The sequence below is a fragment of the Furipterus horrens genome, unplaced genomic scaffold, assembly GCF_987537825.1.
Source record: "Furipterus horrens unplaced genomic scaffold, mFurHor1.1.pri manual_scaffold_6, whole genome shotgun sequence".
Classification (NCBI taxonomy): domain Eukaryota; kingdom Metazoa; phylum Chordata; class Mammalia; order Chiroptera; family Furipteridae; genus Furipterus; species Furipterus horrens.
Window position 1 is genome coordinate 60,305,532 of NW_028327176.1, and position 23,275 is coordinate 60,328,806.

General features: G+C 37.8%; 1 long non-coding RNA gene across 1 annotated transcript in view; it reads left to right on the top strand.

The window, feature by feature from the left end:
- The first annotated feature begins 21,534 nt into the window (after window positions 1-21,534).
- LOC150006300 (uncharacterized) overlaps window positions 21,535-23,275 on the top strand; it is an 88,496-nt gene continuing 86,755 nt past the window's right edge. The window contains exon 1 of the long non-coding RNA XR_016511740.1: window positions 21,535-21,650. This is a non-coding gene — a long non-coding RNA (uncharacterized LOC150006300). The remainder of the gene's footprint in view (window positions 21,651-23,275) is intronic.

Here is a 23,275-nt window from a genome sequence, read left to right on the forward strand (position 1 = left end):
GGGACCCAACACACTCCATAAAAATCCATACAAATATTTGTTAAATAAATTAAATAATTAATACATGAGTGAATGGATGGATGGGTAAATACCTTGACTGGACTTTCAGAAGAATATGCCAGTGCCTTCTCTAAATTACCTTTAAAACTGTCAAAGAGGATAATTATAGAGGGAAATGGTCATTAACACTAGTCAAGATGGTCACTCAACACTAATGCATCATGACTCTTAGGCCTGCACTGGAAAATGCACAAAAGAAACCTAACTTATTTATAAATAGTCTAGCTCAGCTTGTCATGGAAAGGGGATTGATTACATGTGAGATCAGAATCAAACCAAGAGATTCAAACTCAGTTGTCACCCTTTCTACCACTTTTCCTTCTCTATCTCTCCAGATTTTTTAAAAAAGAGATTTTCATTAACAGAGGTGGAACTAATCAGGGGAAAGAGATGGTCATGGAGAATTAGACAGAACATAGCCCTTTGGTCTGTTTGTTGGGGCTCAGTTGGAGATGAAAAATAAGGAAGCCACAAACTTCTAATTAGAAAAGCCAAACTCTTTTTGTCTTTGAAAACTTCCTCTCCATAATTCTCACTGAAATAACAAAAGAAATATAAAATAGAAGAAAATTATGAAATAATGTTATACACATGAAAGAAACTTCAAGAAAGATTTTGACAAGATAAAAACAGGAGAGACAAGACGAAGAGAACAGTCCAACCTTGATTTACCAACGTGATGCAAGAGACCATTTGGAGAGTAATGGTCAGGCACCCTCAAGGATCTGCTTTGTAAACCTGGCTTGGAACCACAAAGGCAGAGACAAGAATGAACTAAAAGCAATTGATGTAGGACAAATTCGAGTTGTGCAGCTTCAGCAAGGAAGTGGAGGGAGATTTTAATTCCTGTTCCTTACAGTTTAGATTTATTTTTGTTTCTATCATGTGAAGCAATGCTGTCCTTGTCTGATCAGCAACATAGGGGCTTCTTCAGCTGCTCTCAGAGGCTGAGTCATAATTCACTCTTCTTCCTACATACAGGGTTTCAACTAGTGCAATCCCACAGAAAACCACCTTCACAAGTGTCTCACACTTCCACATTAGTGCTGTGCATTCACAATCTTGACATTCTTAGTAATTTTATTTAAATTTGAGGTTTGTAAGTAAACCAAATGGGACAATGGAGTACATCCTTGGACCTTGGAGCTGTGGCTCACAGGCAGTCCTCCCAGCCACCTCTCTATTTTGCCAGGATGGGATCTCAGTTGCTCATTCCTCTGCCTCTGGTTCTCTGCCCATCCTCCGTCTTCTTAACCCCACCCAGCCATGATTGATGACCCCTGTCCCTGGCAGGGAATATTCAGGTTCAGGGACAGAGAATCATGGTTGAGCATGCATGCCTCACCTGTATCTCTAGGTGGGTCAATGGCTGTTCTACCCCAGGCTGGTAGTTTCACGGTGTTTTAGACAGAAGATTTGGCAGAGGGAGTTTTTATCCACCATAAATTTAGATATCAGCACTTCCAAGGCTGAGGGTACAATCCCTTGAAGGTTGCACTTCTATTGTGGGCTGTGGAAGTGGGCCAATGGGCAGGGGCCATTGACTAGCTAGCCCCTAGCTAGAGCACTGTGCCTTGTTCTAGCAACGGATTGTCATGAGAGGAAGCTGCTGAATCATGGGGCAGAACCTCAGGTCTGCACTCATCTAGCTAGTACTGAGGCAGGAAAGTTAGAACAGGGAACAAAGACCTCAAGCTCTACCCTTCCTCTTTTCAGTCTTGGCTAGAACATCACAAACATAACCTTCAATGACCACCTGTTCCTCCATTTCCCCCTTCCTTGTTTTCTGTAGTTGAGACAAATAAAACCAGTCTCAACTAGATTTGGCAGCCATACTGACCTAAAAGTGAACATTAGGGCCATTATAGTATCTTTACAATAAATTTGCATTATACTTTTGGGATCCCTAACGCCCCCCCCCCCCCAACAAATTGCTGTGAGAGTTCTGGGAGGACCAAAAATAAATAAATAAATAACTCTGGAGAGGAGGGGTAAGGATGAGCCACATGGGCAGTCACCCCACCAGTGTCAGAAGTCAAGGACAAACCTATTATTCCCTTGCTCACATTTAATAAAAACCTTCCACCCAGACCCTACTGTGGCATTCTCTGAGGTTGCCTGCTCTCACACCTGTAGTGTGTGCTATCACTTTAATAAATTTACTATGCTTTGGTAAATCTTTCTGTCACCCTCTCAAATTCTTTCTTGTTCTGTGACAAGAACCTGGGTCCAGGTATTGTGTAAAGACTTCCCTTGGCCTCCCACTGTGCTGCCTGACATCGGCTTTGGTGAGTGAGCCAGGAGGTCTCTTCCTTTCACAGTAGCACTCTGCTCTGTGAGACTTGCAACCAGGGTGGGGCACGTAGCTGCAATTTGTGGTTCCCTCCCTGATCCTGTCTCCAGAAAACTTCCTCTTGTTTCTCTCCTCCATTTCTGACTGTGGCTCTCTCTGTCATTCTCAGACACCCTCCCATGTGACCTTAAGAAGCAAATGCAAACATGACTGGTTCAGATAAAGACCTCAGAAGAAAGAGAAAAGTGTTATAATTCAGTGCCTTTAACAGTACTTGTTTTCTCATTTTTTGAACAGAGAACCTCAAATTCTCATTTTGCACTGGGCCCAGCAACTTATGTATCTAGCCCTGCCTGCAAATGTGTGGGATTTATGGAAAGAATAAAATACAACATTTCCTTTTGTTTGTGAAGTTCTGTTTTGTTTCATTCCCCAAGCACTTTTCTGTGAGCCCTGTTTCCCAGAATGTCTTCTTGAATGGCAATGAAGTGTTATGCTCACTTTGTGAGGACATAGAACTCTAAAAGTCAATTCTTCCCCTTTGTTCTTCTCCACCCCTAAAACGTATTTACGCTTGCTAAAACCATAATGTTAAAATTTTGCATGCTCCTTTGCATATATTTGTTTTTTACACTCAATTGAACATTTGAAATTGTGGTCATCTGTTCTAAAACGTCTTCCCTCCTGTCATCAATTTGCTAAGAAATTTTAAAAGGTACAAACTTCCACTTATAAAATAAGTTCTGGGGAAGTACTGTATACCATAGTGACTATAGTTAATAATACTATATTGGTTAAAGCTGCTGAGAGTAAATCTTAACAGTGCTCATTACACAGACAACAATGTGGTGAAGGATGAGGACTGGAGCTGGTGGAGAGGGGACAATTGGGGGGGAAATGGGAGATATCTGTAATAGTGTCAACAATAATAAAAAATGTTCTCATCATAAGAAAAAGTAATTTGTAACTACATGAGGTAATGGATGTTGACTAGACTTACTGTGGTGATCATTTTGCAATATAAATGAATATTGAATCATTATGTTGTATACCTCAAACTAATATAATGCTGCATGTCAATCATACAAAATATCTCTCTGACCACCATGCTATGAAACTAGAAATAAATCACAAGAAGAAAACTGAAAAACACACAAAAACATGGAAGCTAAATAACATGTTATTAAACAATGAATGTGTCAACAATGACATCAAGGAAGAAATCAAAAGATACCTTGAAACAAATGAAAATGAGAAAACAACAACCCAAAGTCTGTGGGACACAGGGAAAGCAATCTTAAGATGGAAATTCATAGCATTACAGGCCTATCTCAAGAAAAAGAAAAAGCTCAAATAAACAATTAACTTTACATTTAAAGTAACTTGAAAAAGAACAACAAACAAAGCCCAAAGTGAATAAGAGTAAAGAAATAATAAAGATCAGAGCAGAAATAAATGAAAAAAAGTCTAAAAAATTAATATAAAAGATCAATGATTCCAAGAGCTAATTCTTTGAAAAGATAAACAAGATTGAAACCTTTAATCAGACTGTCAAGAAAAAAAGAGAAAGGACCTAATTAAATAAGAAATGAAAGAGAAGAAATAATAACTGACACCAAAGGAATACAAAGGAAAGTAAGAAAACATTATGAATAACTATATGCTAGCCAATTGATCTGGATGAAATGGATAAATTCCTAAAAACAGACAATCTTCAACTCTAAATCAAGAAGAATCAGAGAATCTGAACAGATTACATCTAGTGAAACTGAGGGAGTAATAATAATTAAAAAAACTTGCAACAGACAAAAGTCCTGGACCTGATGGCTTCACAGGTGAATTTTATCAAGCATTCTGAGAAGAACTAACATCTCTCCTTCTCAAACTATTTCAAAACATTCAAGAAAAGGGAAGGCTCCCAAACTCATTTCAGGAGGCCAACATTATCTTAATTCTAAAACCAGATAAAGACACTACAAAAAAAAAGTATAGGCCTATATCCCTGATGAACATAGATGCTAAAACCCTCAACAATATATTAGCAAACTTAACATAGCAATGCATCAAAAAGATCATACACCATGATCAAGTGGAAATTATTCCAGGAATTGCAAGGTTGGTACAAACTTCCAAAGTCAATAAGTGTGATAAAATGAAGGATAGAAACCACAGAATTATATCAATAAATTCAGAAAAAGCATTTGATAAAATCCAACACCCATTTATGATAAAAACAATCAGCAAAGTGAGAACAGAGGGAACATACATAAATATAATAAAGGCTGTATATGACAAGACCACTGCCAGCATCCTACTCAATGGCAAAAACTCTAATTGTTTTCCTTAAGATTAGAAATAAGACAGGGATATCTGTTTTCACGTCTCTTATTCAACATTGTAATGGAAGTCCTTGCCACAGCAATCAGACAAGAAGAAATAAAAGGCATCCAGATGGGAAAGAATGAAGTAAAATTGTCTTCACTTGCAGATGGCATGATACTGTGCATAGAAAACCCTAAAGATTCCATGAAGGATCTGCTAGAGCTGACAAATGAATTCAGCAAATTAGCAGGATGCAAAATTAATATTAAGAAATTAGTTGCATTTAATATGCCAATAGTGAATAATTAGAAAGGGAAATTAAGAGGACAATCCATCCCATTTATGTTTGCTTCAAAAAAAATAAAATACCTAGGAATAAATCTAACCAAGGATGTAAAAGACCTATACTTGGAAAATTATAACACTGGAGAAAGGAATTATAACACTGAATAAAATGCAAATAAGTGGAAGCACCTGATATACCATGTTCTTGGATAGGAGGAATTAACATCGTTAAAATTTCCATGCTACCCAAAGCAATCTATAGAGTCAACACGATTCCTATCAAGATTCCAATGCTGTATTTCATAGGACTAGAACAAATATTTCAAAAAATTTATTAGGAACCACAAAAAGCCCTGCATAGCAACAGCAATCTTGAGAGTTAAGAATAAAGTTGGAGGTATCATACTACCTAATATCAAACTACATGATAGGCTAAAGTAATCAAAACAACACAGTACTGACATAAAAACTGACATATAGAACAATAGAACAGAATAGAGTGCCCAGAAGTATACCCAGACCCTTACAGTCAATTAATACACCGTCTTCTTATGCCACCCACAAGAATAAGTTCAAAATGGATTAAAGACTTAAATGAGACCTGATACCATAAAAATCCCAGAAGAAACATACGCAGGAAAAATCTCAGACATAGCAATATTTTATCTTATATATCCCTTCAGGCAAGAAAAAAACACAAGAAAAAAAAAAAAAAAGAACCAAATGGGACTACATCTAACTAAAAACCTTTTGCATGACAAAGGAAATCATTAACAAAATAAAAAGACAACCTACAGAATGGGAGAACACATACACCAATACATATGGTTAATATCCAAAATTTATAAAGAACTTATAAAACTCTACACCAAAATAACAAATAATCTAACTAAAAAAGGGCAAAGGATCTGAATAGATACTGCTCCAAAGAAGGCATACAGATGGCCAACAGACCTGTGGAAAGATGCTCATCATCACTAATCAAAGAAAAGAAAATTAAAACCACAATGATCATCTCATACCGGTCAGAATGGCCATCATCAATAAATCAAGAAACAAGTGCTGGCAAGGATGTGGACAAAGGGGAACCCTAGTGCACTGTTGGTGGGAATGCAGACTGGTGCAGCCACTGTGGAGTGAAGATACCTCAAAAAATTAAAAATAGATCTGTCTTTTGACCCAGCAATCCCACTCCTGGGAATATATGCAAAGTAATCCAAAACACTAATTTGAAAGAACATAAGCACCCCTATGTTTATTGCAGCATTATTTACAATAACCAAGATATGGAAGCAGCCCCAGTGTCCATCAGTAGATGAGTGAATAAAATAACTGTGCCACATTTATACAATGGAATTCTACTTGGCTGTTAAAAAAAAAAAAAAAAAAGAGAAAAATTTTACCCTTTGCAACAACATGGGTGTGTTACAGAAACAGGGGAGTCCAAAAATCCCCGGAGTTTGCGTCTGGGGAATGGGGAGAAGGAAGCAGCTTTCAGAATGCCTCCATACACCTGAGGCTGGTGGCTGGTGTCTTTCATTATGCAAAATTGCTTGGATGCTTCCAAGGCCTTAGGTGGATGGGAGGAGTCTTGAACCAGGGGACGGTATGGAAAGCACACAGAGCCTACATGGGGTTCTGTGAATGGTCCGAACTGTTGGCAACACCCACTGCGTCAGAGGACGCATTCAGGGATAATATAGGCAGCTGTGAACACTTAAGGGGCGGCACGCTCTGGGGCTTTCTCCCTCACTGGTGGGTGTTTGCAGGGGTGCTCTGGAGAAGGAGAGGAGATCCACGCAGTTTACAGAAAGAAGACAGTTTGCAAGGAGGCTGAGAATCCCAGTGGTTTTGTATTGAGAGCTGAAGGGCACCACAGCACAGAAAGGACCTCCCCAATCAGATTGAATGATTGGCAGCTGCTGGTAAAGCTGAACTGTGTTTGGGAATTAGGGAAATGGTGTTTCTGACCTTCCTAAAACTGGCTAGGTTTGGTAGGGGGGAGGCAAGGATATGTGTAACTGTTAAATAAACAATTTTCTTTTCACTCAACTGAAGTATTAAGAGTTGTAATTCTGGTGGCGGGCAATCGGACCCCTAACTAAAGAGCCCATAGGTTTGTTTTCAATTGGAGCAGCCCAGGGGTTCTGTAACAGATGGACCTGGAGAACATAATGCTAAGTGAAATAAGCTCACCAGAAAAAGAAAAATACCATATAATTTCACTGATATATAGAATCTAATGAACAACCTGAACTAATAAACAAAATAGAGACAGAATCATAGATAAGAGAGCAGGATGACAGTTATTGAGGGGAGGGGGGATTAGGGTGGAGGGATGGAACAAAAAGTAAAAAGGACTCATGGACATGGACAACACTGTGGTTTTTGCAGAGTTGAAGGTGTGTAAGGGGAATAAATGGAAATGGAAAAAATACAATAAAAAGAATGATACATCATTTCCTTCTCATTATCTATTTCTACTCGTATAAAGTATGCCTCACCCTGAAAAGCATCTTCTTGAATCCTACCTGGGGCTTTATTTTCATCTTGTGGGAGCCAAAAAGCCTGTATGGTGGGTGGAAGGCTGGGAAGCTCTCTAGGAGATGTTAACTGGGCTATGTGTGAAAACACAGCAGTGTCCAGCACAGACTTGATGCCTCTCTGCCAAAACAAAACAAAACAAACAACAACAACAAAAAAAACTGGACATTTCTGCAAACAAGAACAAATTTAATATATAATTCAGCCAAGCCAGTTGTTTTAGGATCTGATAAAAAAAATACATCACTTGTCTTGGTCCCACTACTAGATAGTGACAAGATTTTTAACCCCCCTGTGCTTAAAACTTGGGATAATAAAGATTATAATCTCACAAAAGTCCTGGCTGGTTTGGCTCAGTGGATTGAGCGTCGGCCTGCGAGCTAAGTGTCGCTGGTTCGATCTTCCAGTCAGGGCACATCAGAGAAGGAAAACTCTGACTCCAAAAAACCTCTGCTACCTTGCGGCATACCTCTTCAGGGGAAAGGCTAAGGGAGTAAACCCCGACAGAAAATCCGGAGCCGGAGTCCCTAAGGCGGTTTGACGTTGTAGTCAACACCGGCAACTCCTGCGGCGCACCTGAAGCCAAGCTGTATTGACTCCGTCTTTCCCTTGGATCCTTCAGCTGCGAAGAGAGGGGGGGTCTGCTGCATGGGCAACAGCAGACCCTCCATATCACCCTGCCCAGGCTCTGTAGCTTCAGCTTCACTGGAGAGGACACTCCAGCGTCATCGCAAGATGTCGATTCAACACGGGAGGAGACAGATACCGTGTCACTCCCGAGTCAGACTGCACAACCATTCTCGGCGGTGCAGATAGACTCTTAAGAAGCTACACCATCGTCTCTCGAGACGGATGGCTGCCAATACGAGAATCTCACAAAATGGTTTGAATAATACGCTGGGCATTTTATTGTTTTTATTGGCCCTGCATTTGTCAAGTGGCCAATAATTCTGGCTGTGTACCCACATGGCCTTTTCGTGGTGCATTCAATTAAAGATCCCATCATGAGGATCCTATCTCTAATTACATTAATCTAATCAGTTTTCTTAATTGACCTCAATTTAATGATCTCTGACAGGTCCCCCTCACAAATATCATCACATTGGAAATTAGAATTTTAGCCTATGAATTTTGGGAGGACACAAACATTCAATCTGTATAAGCTCCAAGTGCTAATATTCTAATGAAGAAGTAGAAGCTTCTGATCTCTTAGACCACAGCTCAGAAACTGGCCCACTTTTACTTCTACTCTATTCTGTCAGAATAGTCACAGAATCTGCCCAGATTCAAAGGGTGAAGATAAATATCCTACCAGTTAATTGGAGGAGTGTCAAACACTTGGGGTTTTTCTTTTTTAATCAGTCCCATCAGCTTAAACTCTATCACTGAAATTTAAATCAGTCAGTCCTTTCACAAGAATATGAAAAAGCTAAACATGAGTTGATAAATTTCCCAGCATTGAAACATCAAATGAAAATAATTGATTTATTTGAAATCACTTTAAAAAATTGCAGCCATTACCAGTTGGTAGGTTTATCTTTTGTTTTATAATAAATTTTAGGGTGTGGCCTAAAAGCTACATGGCTTCAGCCTGATTTCACAAGGCCTGTCTTTTCATGTCAGTAATATGGGCCAAATCCCATTTTCATAGGATGGCATCTAGCACCTGAAAATTTGAGAAAATCTATTTTGTTCAAATCAGGCCTCTGCTTCTCAGTGTTTTGTCATTATTGTCTATGTGATTCAAGAGGGCAGATGACAGATTTGTCCTCCTCAACCTGGCAGAACTAAGCTGGAGAGGATGATTTCTGACAGCCAGAAAAAATGAGGATGTTATTTTCTCTCCTGTTCTTTTTGGACGTTGTTTTATTTTGTTTTGTTTGCCATAAGGCAAATATAGATTTAATGATGAAGATGATAAGTCATGGGTATTTGTTAATAAGAATGGAAATTATTTCCTCTTTGTGATTTTCTATAAATGTGACAAACTGTGGGCTAATTAGTGGGGCTGCTTAGACCACTGCAGACAGTGTTATCTGTTCAACTCCTTAGTCTTCCTCTCTGCTGAGGGAGGCACTACAACATCAAGTACAATGTGTCAGTGAAGAGTGCCTAAGTTCTTATGGCATTGCTTACTAGCTGTGCAACTTCAGGCAAGTTATTCAACCTTTCTGTGTCTCCACTTCCTCTTCTGTGAAGTAGGAGTATATATTACCTGTGTCAGAGGGTTATAGGGATTAAGTAAGATGACACATCTAAGAAGCACAGAGGAGTACATATCCTCTTAAGAACTCAGTAAAATATAGCAGGTATTCAAGTTGGTGATTATTCTGTCCATGGCTTTAGGCTTTCCCTAACTTATTCCATAACTTGATGACTAAGTTCTTTTTTTAAAAAAAGATTTTATTTATTTATTTTTAGAGAAAGGGGAAGAGAGGGAGAAAGAGAGGGACAGGGACATCAATGTGTGGTTGCCTCTTGCAAGCCCCCAACCAGGGACCTGGGCCACAACCCAGGCATGTGCCCTGACTGGGAACCAACTGGTGGCCCTTTGGTTCACAGGCTGGCACTCAGTCCACTGAGCCACATCAGTCAGAGTGATGACTAACTTCTATTAGAGACTGCTGAACCCTGATGGACTAGAAGCTTATCTCTTGTGAGGTCCTGACCACTACTGAAATACAGCATTTCAGTCACAGGGCAACTAGATGAGAGCATAAAGATGGCACAGAGAGTTTATGTTCTTATGTATGTGAGATACCCTACATCTTCTTTTAAAGTACTTTGCGGCCTCCTGCTTTATACATGGGTCTTGCTGAACTGTACCGTATTTATCTCCCTGACTGGCTTGGCTCAGTGGATTGAGCGTCGGCCTGCGAGCTAAGTGTCGCTGGTTCGATCTTCCAGTCAGGGCATATCAGAGAAGGAAAACTCTGATTCCAAAAAACCTCGGCTGGCTTGTGACATACCTCTTCAGGGGAAAGGCTAAGGGAGTAAACCCCGACAGAAAATCCGGAGCCGGAGTCCCTAAGGAGGTTTGACGTTGTAGTCAATACCGGCAACTCCTGCGGCGCACCTGAACCCAAGCTGTATTGACTCCGTCTTTCCCTTGGATCCTTCAGCTGCGAAGAGAGGGGGGGTCTGCTGCATGGGCAACAGCAGACCCTCCATATCACCCTGCCCAGGCTCTGTAGCTTCAGCTTCACTGGAGAGGACACTCCAGCGTCATCGCAAGATGTCGATTCAACATGGGAGGAGACAGATACCGTGTCACTCCCGAGTCGGACTGCACAACCATTCTCGGCGGTGCAGATAGACTCTTAAGAAGCTACACCATCATCTCTCGAGACGGACGGCTGCCGACCGTATTTATAATGAACTACTTATTTGGCATTCAGACTCCAAAATTGCCAATTATTTGTCTTCTCCCGATCTGATGCTGGAAATCAAGGTTCCTAAACTGAGGCATGTTCTCATGCTTCTCGGTCCAGGTGTTCTATGACCCGAGCTGGTGAGCTGGACTCGCTGGCACTGACCATCTTTGACTGATCAGGCCTCAGGGTTTCAAGACATTCTGTGACTTAAAAGTAACCTTGCTGAATACTCCATCCTCCCTGATGTTGACAAGGAAACCAAACAAAGCCGAGCACAGGTGGTGCTTAACCCTGCGTGCTTTCTGTTAATGTTTAAGGAACAGTGTAGCCATTCCCATAGTCTTAAAAGAATAGATGATTGAATTCCTGTTATTTTCTGTTTTTGAATCTATAAATGATATATAGTCTTGTTTGTCAGGAAGCATTCTTTATAGTTTATATATTAACCTCCTTTTGTTGTAATCCCAAGTAAGTAATTGTATATTGTAATCAATATTGGAATGTGCCTGTAAGCTCATTCCTTACCCTCCCTATTGTTTTCTATACTTGTAAAACTCAATAAAAGGAGAGGTCTTTGCGCTGCTCACGGCTGACTTGCCAGAGTGTGCAGCAGCCCTCCAACCGACTCATTCTCCTTGCTGGAATTGCTTCTGCGCCCTCAACCACATTTAATACAACATCTGGCGCTGAACGAGGGACAGAAGGTAAGAACTGGGAACAGGGAGAACCAAGAAGGGTATTTGGTTGCGCGGAGCCTGCAAGCCTCTCGGCATACGAGTTGGAGTCATAGGGAACTCGCCCTCACTAGAGGAAGAAACTTCGAGCCTCACACATTCATTATTAAAGGGGTCACAACTTAAAGTTAAAGGAAGTGCCCTTATAGATTTATTTTCACAGGTTAAGAAACATTGTTATTGGTTTACTCCAGAAAAGGGAAAAACCAAAACCAACAAAAAAGGACCCACTTCCCATGAAAGAATGGGGTCAGGGTTATCTAAGGAACAAGAGATTTATTTTCAGTTGTTACAGCAACTAATAAAAGGAACTGGATGCCAGATTAATGAAAGGCATCTAATTAATCTGCATACTGCAATGACTCAAAGCACTGTGGTCTCGGAAAATTAAAATGAAATTAAAAAAAACAACTCAAGATTAAAAAGTGCCACAGTCACGATAAGAGTAGGAAAGGGGGAGGAAAAGGGGAATATGTGGAGTGCTGTCAAACATTCGGCTCTGCAGACCCCTTCCCTCTGGAATGCTGGAAAGCCACAATATATCTCGCAGCCTGTACCGGCTGACACAGGCCCACCGCCTGATCCAAACCTTGACAGAATAACTGTAAAAATGTTTTTCCTACAATTGCCTTAAAACTAAGGTTCTATTTAGTAAAATAATATATTATGGTATATTACTCAAATATTCAACTAATATTCAAAAATTTATGTCTTTTAGTGCTAAGAACTGAATTTTTTCAGTCTATATTAATATTATATACCTTTTATTATCACTTTAAATAAATAGTCAAATATTATTTCATATATTCCTCAGTTGACAAAATTTCCAAGATTTAAAAGTTAAAAAACTTCCTTACAACCTTGGGGTATTTCAAAGGGCCCTTGAAATATCTCAGGAATTTATTATTTTCTTCTTACCAAAAAGAAGAAAACTCTAAACCAATCAGGCTTAATACATTTTGAAATACTTGGAAAGCTTTGTCAAATAAGAAAATTTTACTAAAGAGCTCAGAAACAATTGGCTTTTAAGAACGCTAATGAAGACTGTAAAACAGTTCTTTGTCCTCTTAAACAAAACTTTCAAAATATTAGTCCGTTTACTCAGGCTTGTCAAAATATTGCCACGAAGAATTATAAAGCGTCTCTGTTTGCTGCAGCCATCTACGGCTGCCGCCAAAGATCAAAAAGATATTAAATGCTTCATTTGTAGAAAAACAGGCCACCTTAGGAAGGAGTGCTACAATAATCAAAAAGGAAACTAAATCTCCAAGAAAGAACTGTTCTTATTGCGGCAAGGGGAAACATTGAGCCAAGAACTATAAATCTAAATTTAATAAGAATAGTAAATGTATAGCACCCTCTGATAATCAGGGAAACTGGCAGTGGGGCATGAGCTCCGGTGCCCCGAACCAAAACAAGAGCCCCCAAGGCCCCAGCAATCAAATGTTTTGAAGTCAGGGCAGTGCCAAGTCACAAATCTTTTCGCCACAAGCAGGAGCACAGGACTGGACTTGGTCACCACCCAGCAATTAACTCTTAAAGAACAAAATCACATTTATGTTGCTCCTACTAGAGTATAGGAACCTTTGCCTAAAGAATATATAGGTTTAATAATTGGCAAATCTAGCCTTATTGTTAAGGGTATTATTACTCAACCAGAAGTTATTAACTCTAATTTTAATAAAAAATCAAAGTTACAATACAAGCCATGGGCTATCATATCATACTTGTTAACACTCGCATAGCACAGCTTATACTTCTTCCTTATACTGTGCCTGCAACTTAAAACGTTAAAAAAGGAAACAAAGGCTTTAGCAGCACTAATAATCAATGTTTTTTAGGCTGCCTCTATTAAATTACAAAAACCTCTTTTAGAAGTAAAAATTAAAAATAAAACATTTCAAGGACTATTAAATACTAAAGTACTGTGTCAGAAACAAAATATAATTGAATAGCTATTCTTACCACACAAATCAACCAAAAGGTTAAAAACTTACCTCAGTAAAATTGTTCAAATTATAATTTGTAGCAGATTGCGTTTTAGACGAATTTATGGTCAAAATCCTGATGAAGTTATTGTTCCTTTTACCAATAAAGAAATTACTAATCATTAAATATTATGTGATAAATAGCAAAATGCCTTCTCTGACTTTCTAGGTAAAGTTCATAATTCATATCCTTCCTCCAAAAGGTTTCAGTTTTTAAAACAAACTCAGTGAATACTTCCCAAATGTGTTGTTTCACAACTTATTACTAAGGCAGAGACATATTTTACTGATGCTAATAAATTTAGTGTTGCTAGTTATAGTAACTTAAAAAATCATAAGACTATTCAAAGCCCTTATAGTTCTGTACAAAAGGCCAAGTTATTCGCTATTGTTACGCTGCTAATGTACTTTCAGTTCCTTTAAACATCATTACAGACTCACAGTATGCTGCTCATACAGTTCAAACTTTAGAAACTGTAACCATACCTCAGAATAGTTCTGAACTTAATACTTCTTTTTTACAACTACAGTTTATTCTCTGAGCTTGCCATCATTCTATCTACGTAACACATATTTGTTCCCATATAGGTTTACCAGGACCTTTAGCTGAAGGCAACAATTATATAAATACTCTAGTTGGTTCTGTTGTCAAAGCACAAGCTGAACATCAGCTTCATCATGATAATGCTCAGTCACTTAGACACAGACATAATCTTACCTGACGTCAAGCACGTCAAATTGTTAAAGATTGTCCTACATGTCAACCTATTAATCAGCCTTCTTTACCAACAGGTGTTAATCCTAAAGGTTTATTACCTAATAAAATCTAGCAAATAAATGTTACTATTGTACCTAGTTTTGGAAAGCTTAAATTCGTTCATCATTCTATTAATACTTACTCTAAATTCTCCTGTGCTACAGCAATGTCTTCTAAATCCGCAGGATGTGTTGTTACACACCTCCTAGAAGCTTTCACTGTTCTTAGAAAGCCAAAAACTATTAAGACAAATAATGCTCCAGCTTATCTCTCTAAGAAATATCAGGATTTTTTTTTCTCAGCATAATATTAAACATGCATTCCATATAATAACACTAAGCAAGCTCTCATTAAGCATCATAATCAAACATTAAAAAAGTTTCTTGTAAAACAAAAAGGGGGATATAGTATGGATTCTCCTAAGAAAATATTAATGAATGCAGTATTTACTTTAAATTTTTTGCAAATTGGTAATGACTCTCTCATTCTAGCTCAGAGGCATTGGACAATGAAAACTGTTTCACCAATAAATCAACCTGTTTTTTATTATGATGTTTTAACCTCCAATTGGCTCCCAGCAACTGTTATTCAATGGGGCTGAGGTTATGCTTATATTTCCACAGGTACCCAGAATATTTAAATTCCTTTTATAACCTTACGCTAGTTAAAAATTCTACTCATTATGCCCAAGCTTGTGTAGGCATTCCATATCTAATCTTAAAAGGTGAAATATCTTAGAATTATAAAATAGGAAAAATTTATTGTTATAATTGTTCTTTATATACTTGTATTAATCAAACCATGAGTTTGTCTCCCAAGGAAAGCTTGTATCTCCTGAAAGCCAGAACTGGAGTTTGAATCCCCATCTAGATGAATTGCCTTTGGCAGGACAGCCCCGCCCTAGGATTCATAAGAAAGATTGCAGAACAACTTTTAAAAAGAAGCAAGCGTTTCATTGGACTTCTTATTGCTATAATAATGGGACTTACTGATGTCACAGCCACTGCAGCAACTGCTGGTGTAGCACTTCATCACTCTGTACAGATGGCAGACTTTGTTCAGGACTGGCATAATAACTCTGAGCAATTATGGACTGCTCAACGTCAAATTGACTCTGAAATACAATCTGAATTAGCAGATTTAAACCAGGCAGTTATTCTTGTAGGAGATCAAGTACAAAGTTTAGAAAAGCAGATTAAATTAAAATGTGATTGGAATCAGTCTACTTATTGTATTACTCCTGTGCCTTATAATGCAACTGAGTTCCCTTGGAATAAGGTTAGAAAACATTTGTTGAATCATGATAATCTAATGAAGCACATTATTTCATTACAGACGAAAATCCATAGTACTTTTGAGAAACATCTAGAACAATTGTCAGGTCAGGAACTCTTTGAAGATATTGTTAAAAGTATTAAAAATATGAATCCTATTCCTTATGTTAATGGGTTTGTTTCATCTTATACAGGTCTGCTTTTTTTTTGTTTCTTGTAATCTTTTTAATCATTATTATGGTAGAATGTAAGTATAGAAAAAAGCAGCAGGTTAAAAATGCCATCTTTTCAGTTATGGTTAATAAGATTTCCATAAAACAAAAAGGGGGAGATGATGCTGGAAATCAAGGTTCCTAAACCGAGGCATGTTCTCATGCCTCTCGGTCCAGGTGTTCTATGACCCGAGCTGGTGAGCTGGACTCACTGGTGCTGACCGTCTTTGACTGATCAGGCCTCAGGGTTTCAAGACATTCTGTGACTTAAAAGTAATCTCGCTGAGTACTCCATCCTCCCTGATGTTGACAAGGAAACCAAACAAAGCCGAGCATAGGTAGCACAGGTAGTGCTTAACCCTGCGTGCTTTCTGTTAATGTTTAAGGAACAGTGTAGCCATTCCCATATTCTTAAAAGAATAGATGATTGAATTCCTGTTATTTTCTGTTTTTGAATCTATAAATGATATATAGTCTTGTTTGTCAGGAAGCATTCTTTATAGTTTATATATTAACCTCCTTTTGTTGTAATCCCAAGTAAGTAATTGTATATTGTAATCAATATTGGAATGTGCCTGTAAGCTCATTCCTTACCCTCCCTATTGTTTTCTATACTTGTAAAACTCAATAAAAGGAGAGGTCTTTGCGCTGCTCACGGCTGACTTGCCAGAGTGTGCAGCAGCCCTCCAACCGACTCATTCTCCTTGCTGGAATTGCTTCTGCGCCCTCAACCACATTTAATACAACATCTGGCGCTGAACGAGGGACAGAAGGTAAGAACTGGGAACAGGGAGAACCAAGAAGGGTATTTGGTTGCGCGGAGCCTGCAAGCCTCTCGGCATACGAGTTGGAGTCATAGGGAACTCGCCCTCACTAGAGGAAGAAACTTCGAGCCTCACACATTCATTATTAAAGGGGTCACAACTTAAAGTTAAAGGAAGTGCCCTTATAGATTTATTTTCACAGGTTAAGAAACATTGTTATTGGTTTACTCCAGAAAAGGGAAAAACCAAAACCAACAAAAAAGGACCCACTTCCCATGAAAGAATGGGGTCAGGGTTATCTAAGGAACAAGAGATTTATTTTCAGTTGTTACAGCAACTAATAAAAGGAACTGGATGCCAGATTAATGAAAGGCATCTAATTAATCTGCATACTGCAATGACTCAAAGCACTGTGGTCTCGGAAAATTAAAATGAAATTAAAAAAAACAACTCAAGATTAAAAAGTGCCACAGTCACGATAAGAGTAGGAAAGGGGGAGGAAAAGGGGAATATGTGGAGTGCTGTCAAACATTCGGCTCTGCAGACCCCTTCCCTCTGGAATGCTGGAAAGCCACAATATATCTCGCAGCCTGTACCGGCTGACACAGGCCCACCGCCTGATCCAAACCTTGACAGAATAACTGTAAAAATGTTTTTCCTACAATTGCCTTAAAACTAAGGTTCTATTTAGTAAAATAATATATTATGGTATATTACTCAAATATTCAACTAATATTCAAAAATTTATGTCTTTTAGTGCTAAGAACTGAATTTTTTCAGTCTATATTAATATTATATACCTTTTATTATCACTTTAAATAAATAGTCAAATATTATTTCATATATTCCTCAGTTGACAAAATTTCCAAGATTTAAAAGTTAAAAAACTTCCTTACAACCTTGGGGTATTTCAAAGGGCCCTTGAAATATCTCAGGAATTTATTATTTTCTTCTTACCAAAAAGAAGAAAACTCTAAACCAATCAGGCTTAATACATTTTGAAATACTTGGAAAGCTTTGTCAAATAAGAAAATTTTACTAAAGAGCTCAGAAACAATTGGCTTTTAAGAACGCTAATGAAGACTGTAAAACAGTTCTTTGTCCTCTTAAACAAAACTTTCAAAATATTAGTCCGTTTACTCAGGCTTGTCAAAATATTGCCACGAAGAATTATAAAGCGTCTCTGTTTGCTGCAGCCATCTACGGCTGCCGCCAAAGATCAAAAAGATATTAAATGCTTCATTTGTAGAAAAACAGGCCACCTTAGGAAGGAGTGCTACAATAATCAAAAAGGAAACTAAATCTCCAAGAAAGAACTGTTCTTATTGCGGCAAGGGGAAACATTGAGCCAAGAACTATAAATCTAAATTTAATAAGAATAGTAAATGTATAGCACCCTCTGATAATCAGGGAAACTGGCAGTGGGGCATGAGCTCCGGTGCCCCGAACCAAAACAAGAGCCCCCAAGGCCCCAGCAATCAAATGTTTTGAAGTCAGGGCAGTGCCAAGTCACAAATCTTTTCGCCACAAGCAGGAGCACAGGACTGGACTTGGTCACCACCCAGCAATTAACTCTTAAAGAACAAAATCACATTTATGTTGCTCCTACTAGAGTATAGGAACCTTTGCCTAAAGAATATATAGGTTTAATAATTGGCAAATCTAGCCTTATTGTTAAGGGTATTATTACTCAACCAGAAGTTATTAACTCTAATTTTAATAAAAAATCAAAGTTACAATACAAGCCATGGGCTATCATATCATACTTGTTAACACTCGCATAGCACAGCTTATACTTCTTCCTTATACTGTGCCTGCAACTTAAAACGTTAAAAAAGGAAACAAAGGCTTTAGCAGCACTAATAATCAATGTTTTTTAGGCTGCCTCTATTAAATTACAAAAACCTCTTTTAGAAGTAAAAATTAAAAATAAAACATTTCAAGGACTATTAAATACTAAAGTACTGTGTCAGAAACAAAATATAATTGAATAGCTATTCTTACCACACAAATCAACCAAAAGGTTAAAAACTTACCTCAGTAAAATTGTTCAAATTATAATTTGTAGCAGATTGCGTTTTAGACGAATTTATGGTCAAAATCCTGATGAAGTTATTGTTCCTTTTACCAATAAAGAAATTACTAATCATTAAATATTATGTGATAAATAGCAAAATGCCTTCTCTGACTTTCTAGGTAAAGTTCATAATTCATATCCTTCCTCCAAAAGGTTTCAGTTTTTAAAACAAACTCAGTGAATACTTCCCAAATGTGTTGTTTCACAACTTATTACTAAGGCAGAGACATATTTTACTGATGCTAATAAATTTAGTGTTGCTAGTTATAGTAACTTAAAAAATCATAAGACTATTCAAAGCCCTTATAGTTCTGTACAAAAGGCCAAGTTATTCGCTATTGTTACGCTGCTAATGTACTTTCAGTTCCTTTAAACATCATTACAGACTCACAGTATGCTGCTCATACAGTTCAAACTTTAGAAACTGTAACCATACCTCAGAATAGTTCTGAACTTAATACTTCTTTTTTACAACTACAGTTTATTCTCTGAGCTTGCCATCATTCTATCTACGTAACACATATTTGTTCCCATATAGGTTTACCAGGACCTTTAGCTGAAGGCAACAATTATATAAATACTCTAGTTGGTTCTGTTGTCAAAGCACAAGCTGAACATCAGCTTCATCATGATAATGCTCAGTCACTTAGACACAGACATAATCTTACCTGACGTCAAGCACGTCAAATTGTTAAAGATTGTCCTACATGTCAACCTATTAATCAGCCTTCTTTACCAACAGGTGTTAATCCTAAAGGTTTATTACCTAATAAAATCTAGCAAATAAATGTTACTATTGTACCTAGTTTTGGAAAGCTTAAATTCGTTCATCATTCTATTAATACTTACTCTAAATTCTCCTGTGCTACAGCAATGTCTTCTAAATCCGCAGGATGTGTTGTTACACACCTCCTAGAAGCTTTCACTGTTCTTAGAAAGCCAAAAACTATTAAGACAAATAATGCTCCAGCTTATCTCTCTAAGAAATATCAGGATTTTTTTTTCTCAGCATAATATTAAACATGCATTCCATATAATAACACTAAGCAAGCTCTCATTAAGCATCATAATCAAACATTAAAAAAGTTTCTTGTAAAACAAAAAGGGGGATATAGTATGGATTCTCCTAAGAAAATATTAATGAATGCAGTATTTACTTTAAATTTTTTGCAAATTGGTAATGACTCTCTCATTCTAGCTCAGAGGCATTGGACAATGAAAACTGTTTCACCAATAAATCAACCTGTTTTTTATTATGATGTTTTAACCTCCAATTGGCTCCCAGCAACTGTTATTCAATGGGGCTGAGGTTATGCTTATATTTCCACAGGTACCCAGAATATTTAAATTCCTTTTATAACCTTACGCTAGTTAAAAATTCTACTCATTATGCCCAAGCTTGTGTAGGCATTCCATATCTAATCTTAAAAGGTGAAATATCTTAGAATTATAAAATAGGAAAAATTTATTGTTATAATTGTTCTTTATATACTTGTATTAATCAAACCATGAGTTTGTCTCCCAAGGAAAGCTTGTATCTCCTGAAAGCCAGAACTGGAGTTTGAATCCCCATCTAGATGAATTGCCTTTGGCAGGACAGCCCCGCCCTAGGATTCATAAGAAAGATTGCAGAACAACTTTTAAAAAGAAGCAAGCGTTTCATTGGACTTCTTATTGCTATAATAATGGGACTTACTGATGTCACAGCCACTGCAGCAACTGCTGGTGTAGCACTTCATCACTCTGTACAGATGGCAGACTTTGTTCAGGACTGGCATAATAACTCTGAGCAATTATGGACTGCTCAACGTCAAATTGACTCTGAAATACAATCTGAATTAGCAGATTTAAACCAGGCAGTTATTCTTGTAGGAGATCAAGTACAAAGTTTAGAAAAGCAGATTAAATTAAAATGTGATTGGAATCAGTCTACTTATTGTATTACTCCTGTGCCTTATAATGCAACTGAGTTCCCTTGGAATAAGGTTAGAAAACATTTGTTGAATCATGATAATCTAATGAAGCACATTATTTCATTACAGACGAAAATCCATAGTACTTTTGAGAAACATCTAGAACAATTGTCAGGTCAGGAACTCTTTGAAGATATTGTTAAAAGTATTAAAAATATGAATCCTATTCCTTATGTTAATGGGTTTGTTTCATCTTATACAGGTCTGCTTTTTTTTTGTTTCTTGTAATCTTTTTAATCATTATTATGGTAGAATGTAAGTATAGAAAAAAGCAGCAGGTTAAAAATGCCATCTTTTCAGTTATGGTTAATAAGATTTCCATAAAACAAAAAGGGGGAGATGATGCTGGAAATCAAGGTTCCTAAACCGAGGCATGTTCTCATGCCTCTCGGTCCAGGTGTTCTATGACCCGAGCTGGTGAGCTGGACTCACTGGTGCTGACCGTCTTTGACTGATCAGGCCTCAGGGTTTCAAGACATTCTGTGACTTAAAAGTAATCTCGCTGAGTACTCCATCCTCCCTGATGTTGACAAGGAAACCAAACAAAGCCGAGCATAGGTAGCACAGGTAGTGCTTAACCCTGCGTGCTTTCTGTTAATGTTTAAGGAACAGTGTAGCCATTCCCATATTCTTAAAAGAATAGATGATTGAATTCCTGTTATTTTCTGTTTTTGAATCTATAAATGATATATAGTCTTGTTTGTCAGGAAGCATTCTTTATAGTTTATATATTAACCTCCTTTTGTTGTAATCCCAAGTAAGTAATTGTATATTGTAATCAATATTGGAATGTGCCTGTAAGCTCATTCCTTACCCTCCCTATTGTTTTCTATACTTGTAAAACTCAATAAAAGGAGAGGTCTTTGCGCTGCTCACGGCTGACTTGCCAGAGTGTGCAGCAGCCCTCCAACCGACTCATTCTCCTTGCTGGAATTGCTTCTGCGCCCTCAACCACATTTAATACAACATCTGGCGCTGAACGAGGGACAGAAGGTAAGAACTGGGAACAGGGAGAACCAAGAAGGGTATTTGGTTGCGCGGAGCCTGCAAGCCTCTCGGCATACGAGTTGGAGTCATAGGGAACTCGCCCTCACTAGAGGAAGAAACTTCGAGCCTCACACATTCATTATTAAAGGGGTCACAACTTAAAGTTAAAGGAAGTGCCCTTATAGATTTATTTTCACAGGTTAAGAAACATTGTTATTGGTTTACTCCAGAAAAGGGAAAAACCAAAACCAACAAAAAAGGACCCACTTCCCATGAAAGAATGGGGTCAGGGTTATCTAAGGAACAAGAGATTTATTTTCAGTTGTTACAGCAACTAATAAAAGGAACTGGATGCCAGATTAATGAAAGGCATCTAATTAATCTGCATACTGCAATGACTCAAAGCACTGTGGTCTCGGAAAATTAAAATGAAATTAAAAAAAACAACTCAAGATTAAAAAGTGCCACAGTCACGATAAGAGTAGGAAAGGGGGAGGAAAAGGGGAATATGTGGAGTGCTGTCAAACATTCGGCTCTGCAGACCCCTTCCCTCTGGAATGCTGGAAAGCCACAATATATCTCGCAGCCTGTACCGGCTGACACAGGCCCACCGCCTGATCCAAACCTTGACAGAATAACTGTAAAAATGTTTTTCCTACAATTGCCTTAAAACTAAGGTTCTATTTAGTAAAATAATATATTATGGTATATTACTCAAATATTCAACTAATATTCAAAAATTTATGTCTTTTAGTGCTAAGAACTGAATTTTTTCAGTCTATATTAATATTATATACCTTTTATTATCACTTTAAATAAATAGTCAAATATTATTTCATATATTCCTCAGTTGACAAAATTTCCAAGATTTAAAAGTTAAAAAACTTCCTTACAACCTTGGGGTATTTCAAAGGGCCCTTGAAATATCTCAGGAATTTATTATTTTCTTCTTACCAAAAAGAAGAAAACTCTAAACCAATCAGGCTTAATACATTTTGAAATACTTGGAAAGCTTTGTCAAATAAGAAAATTTTACTAAAGAGCTCAGAAACAATTGGCTTTTAAGAACGCTAATGAAGACTGTAAAACAGTTCTTTGTCCTCTTAAACAAAACTTTCAAAATATTAGTCCGTTTACTCAGGCTTGTCAAAATATTGCCACGAAGAATTATAAAGCGTCTCTGTTTGCTGCAGCCATCTACGGCTGCCGCCAAAGATCAAAAAGATATTAAATGCTTCATTTGTAGAAAAACAGGCCACCTTAGGAAGGAGTGCTACAATAATCAAAAAGGAAACTAAATCTCCAAGAAAGAACTGTTCTTATTGCGGCAAGGGGAAACATTGAGCCAAGAACTATAAATCTAAATTTAATAAGAATAGTAAATGTATAGCACCCTCTGATAATCAGGGAAACTGGCAGTGGGGCATGAGCTCCGGTGCCCCGAACCAAAACAAGAGCCCCCAAGGCCCCAGCAATCAAATGTTTTGAAGTCAGGGCAGTGCCAAGTCACAAATCTTTTCGCCACAAGCAGGAGCACAGGACTGGACTTGGTCACCACCCAGCAATTAACTCTTAAAGAACAAAATCACATTTATGTTGCTCCTACTAGAGTATAGGAACCTTTGCCTAAA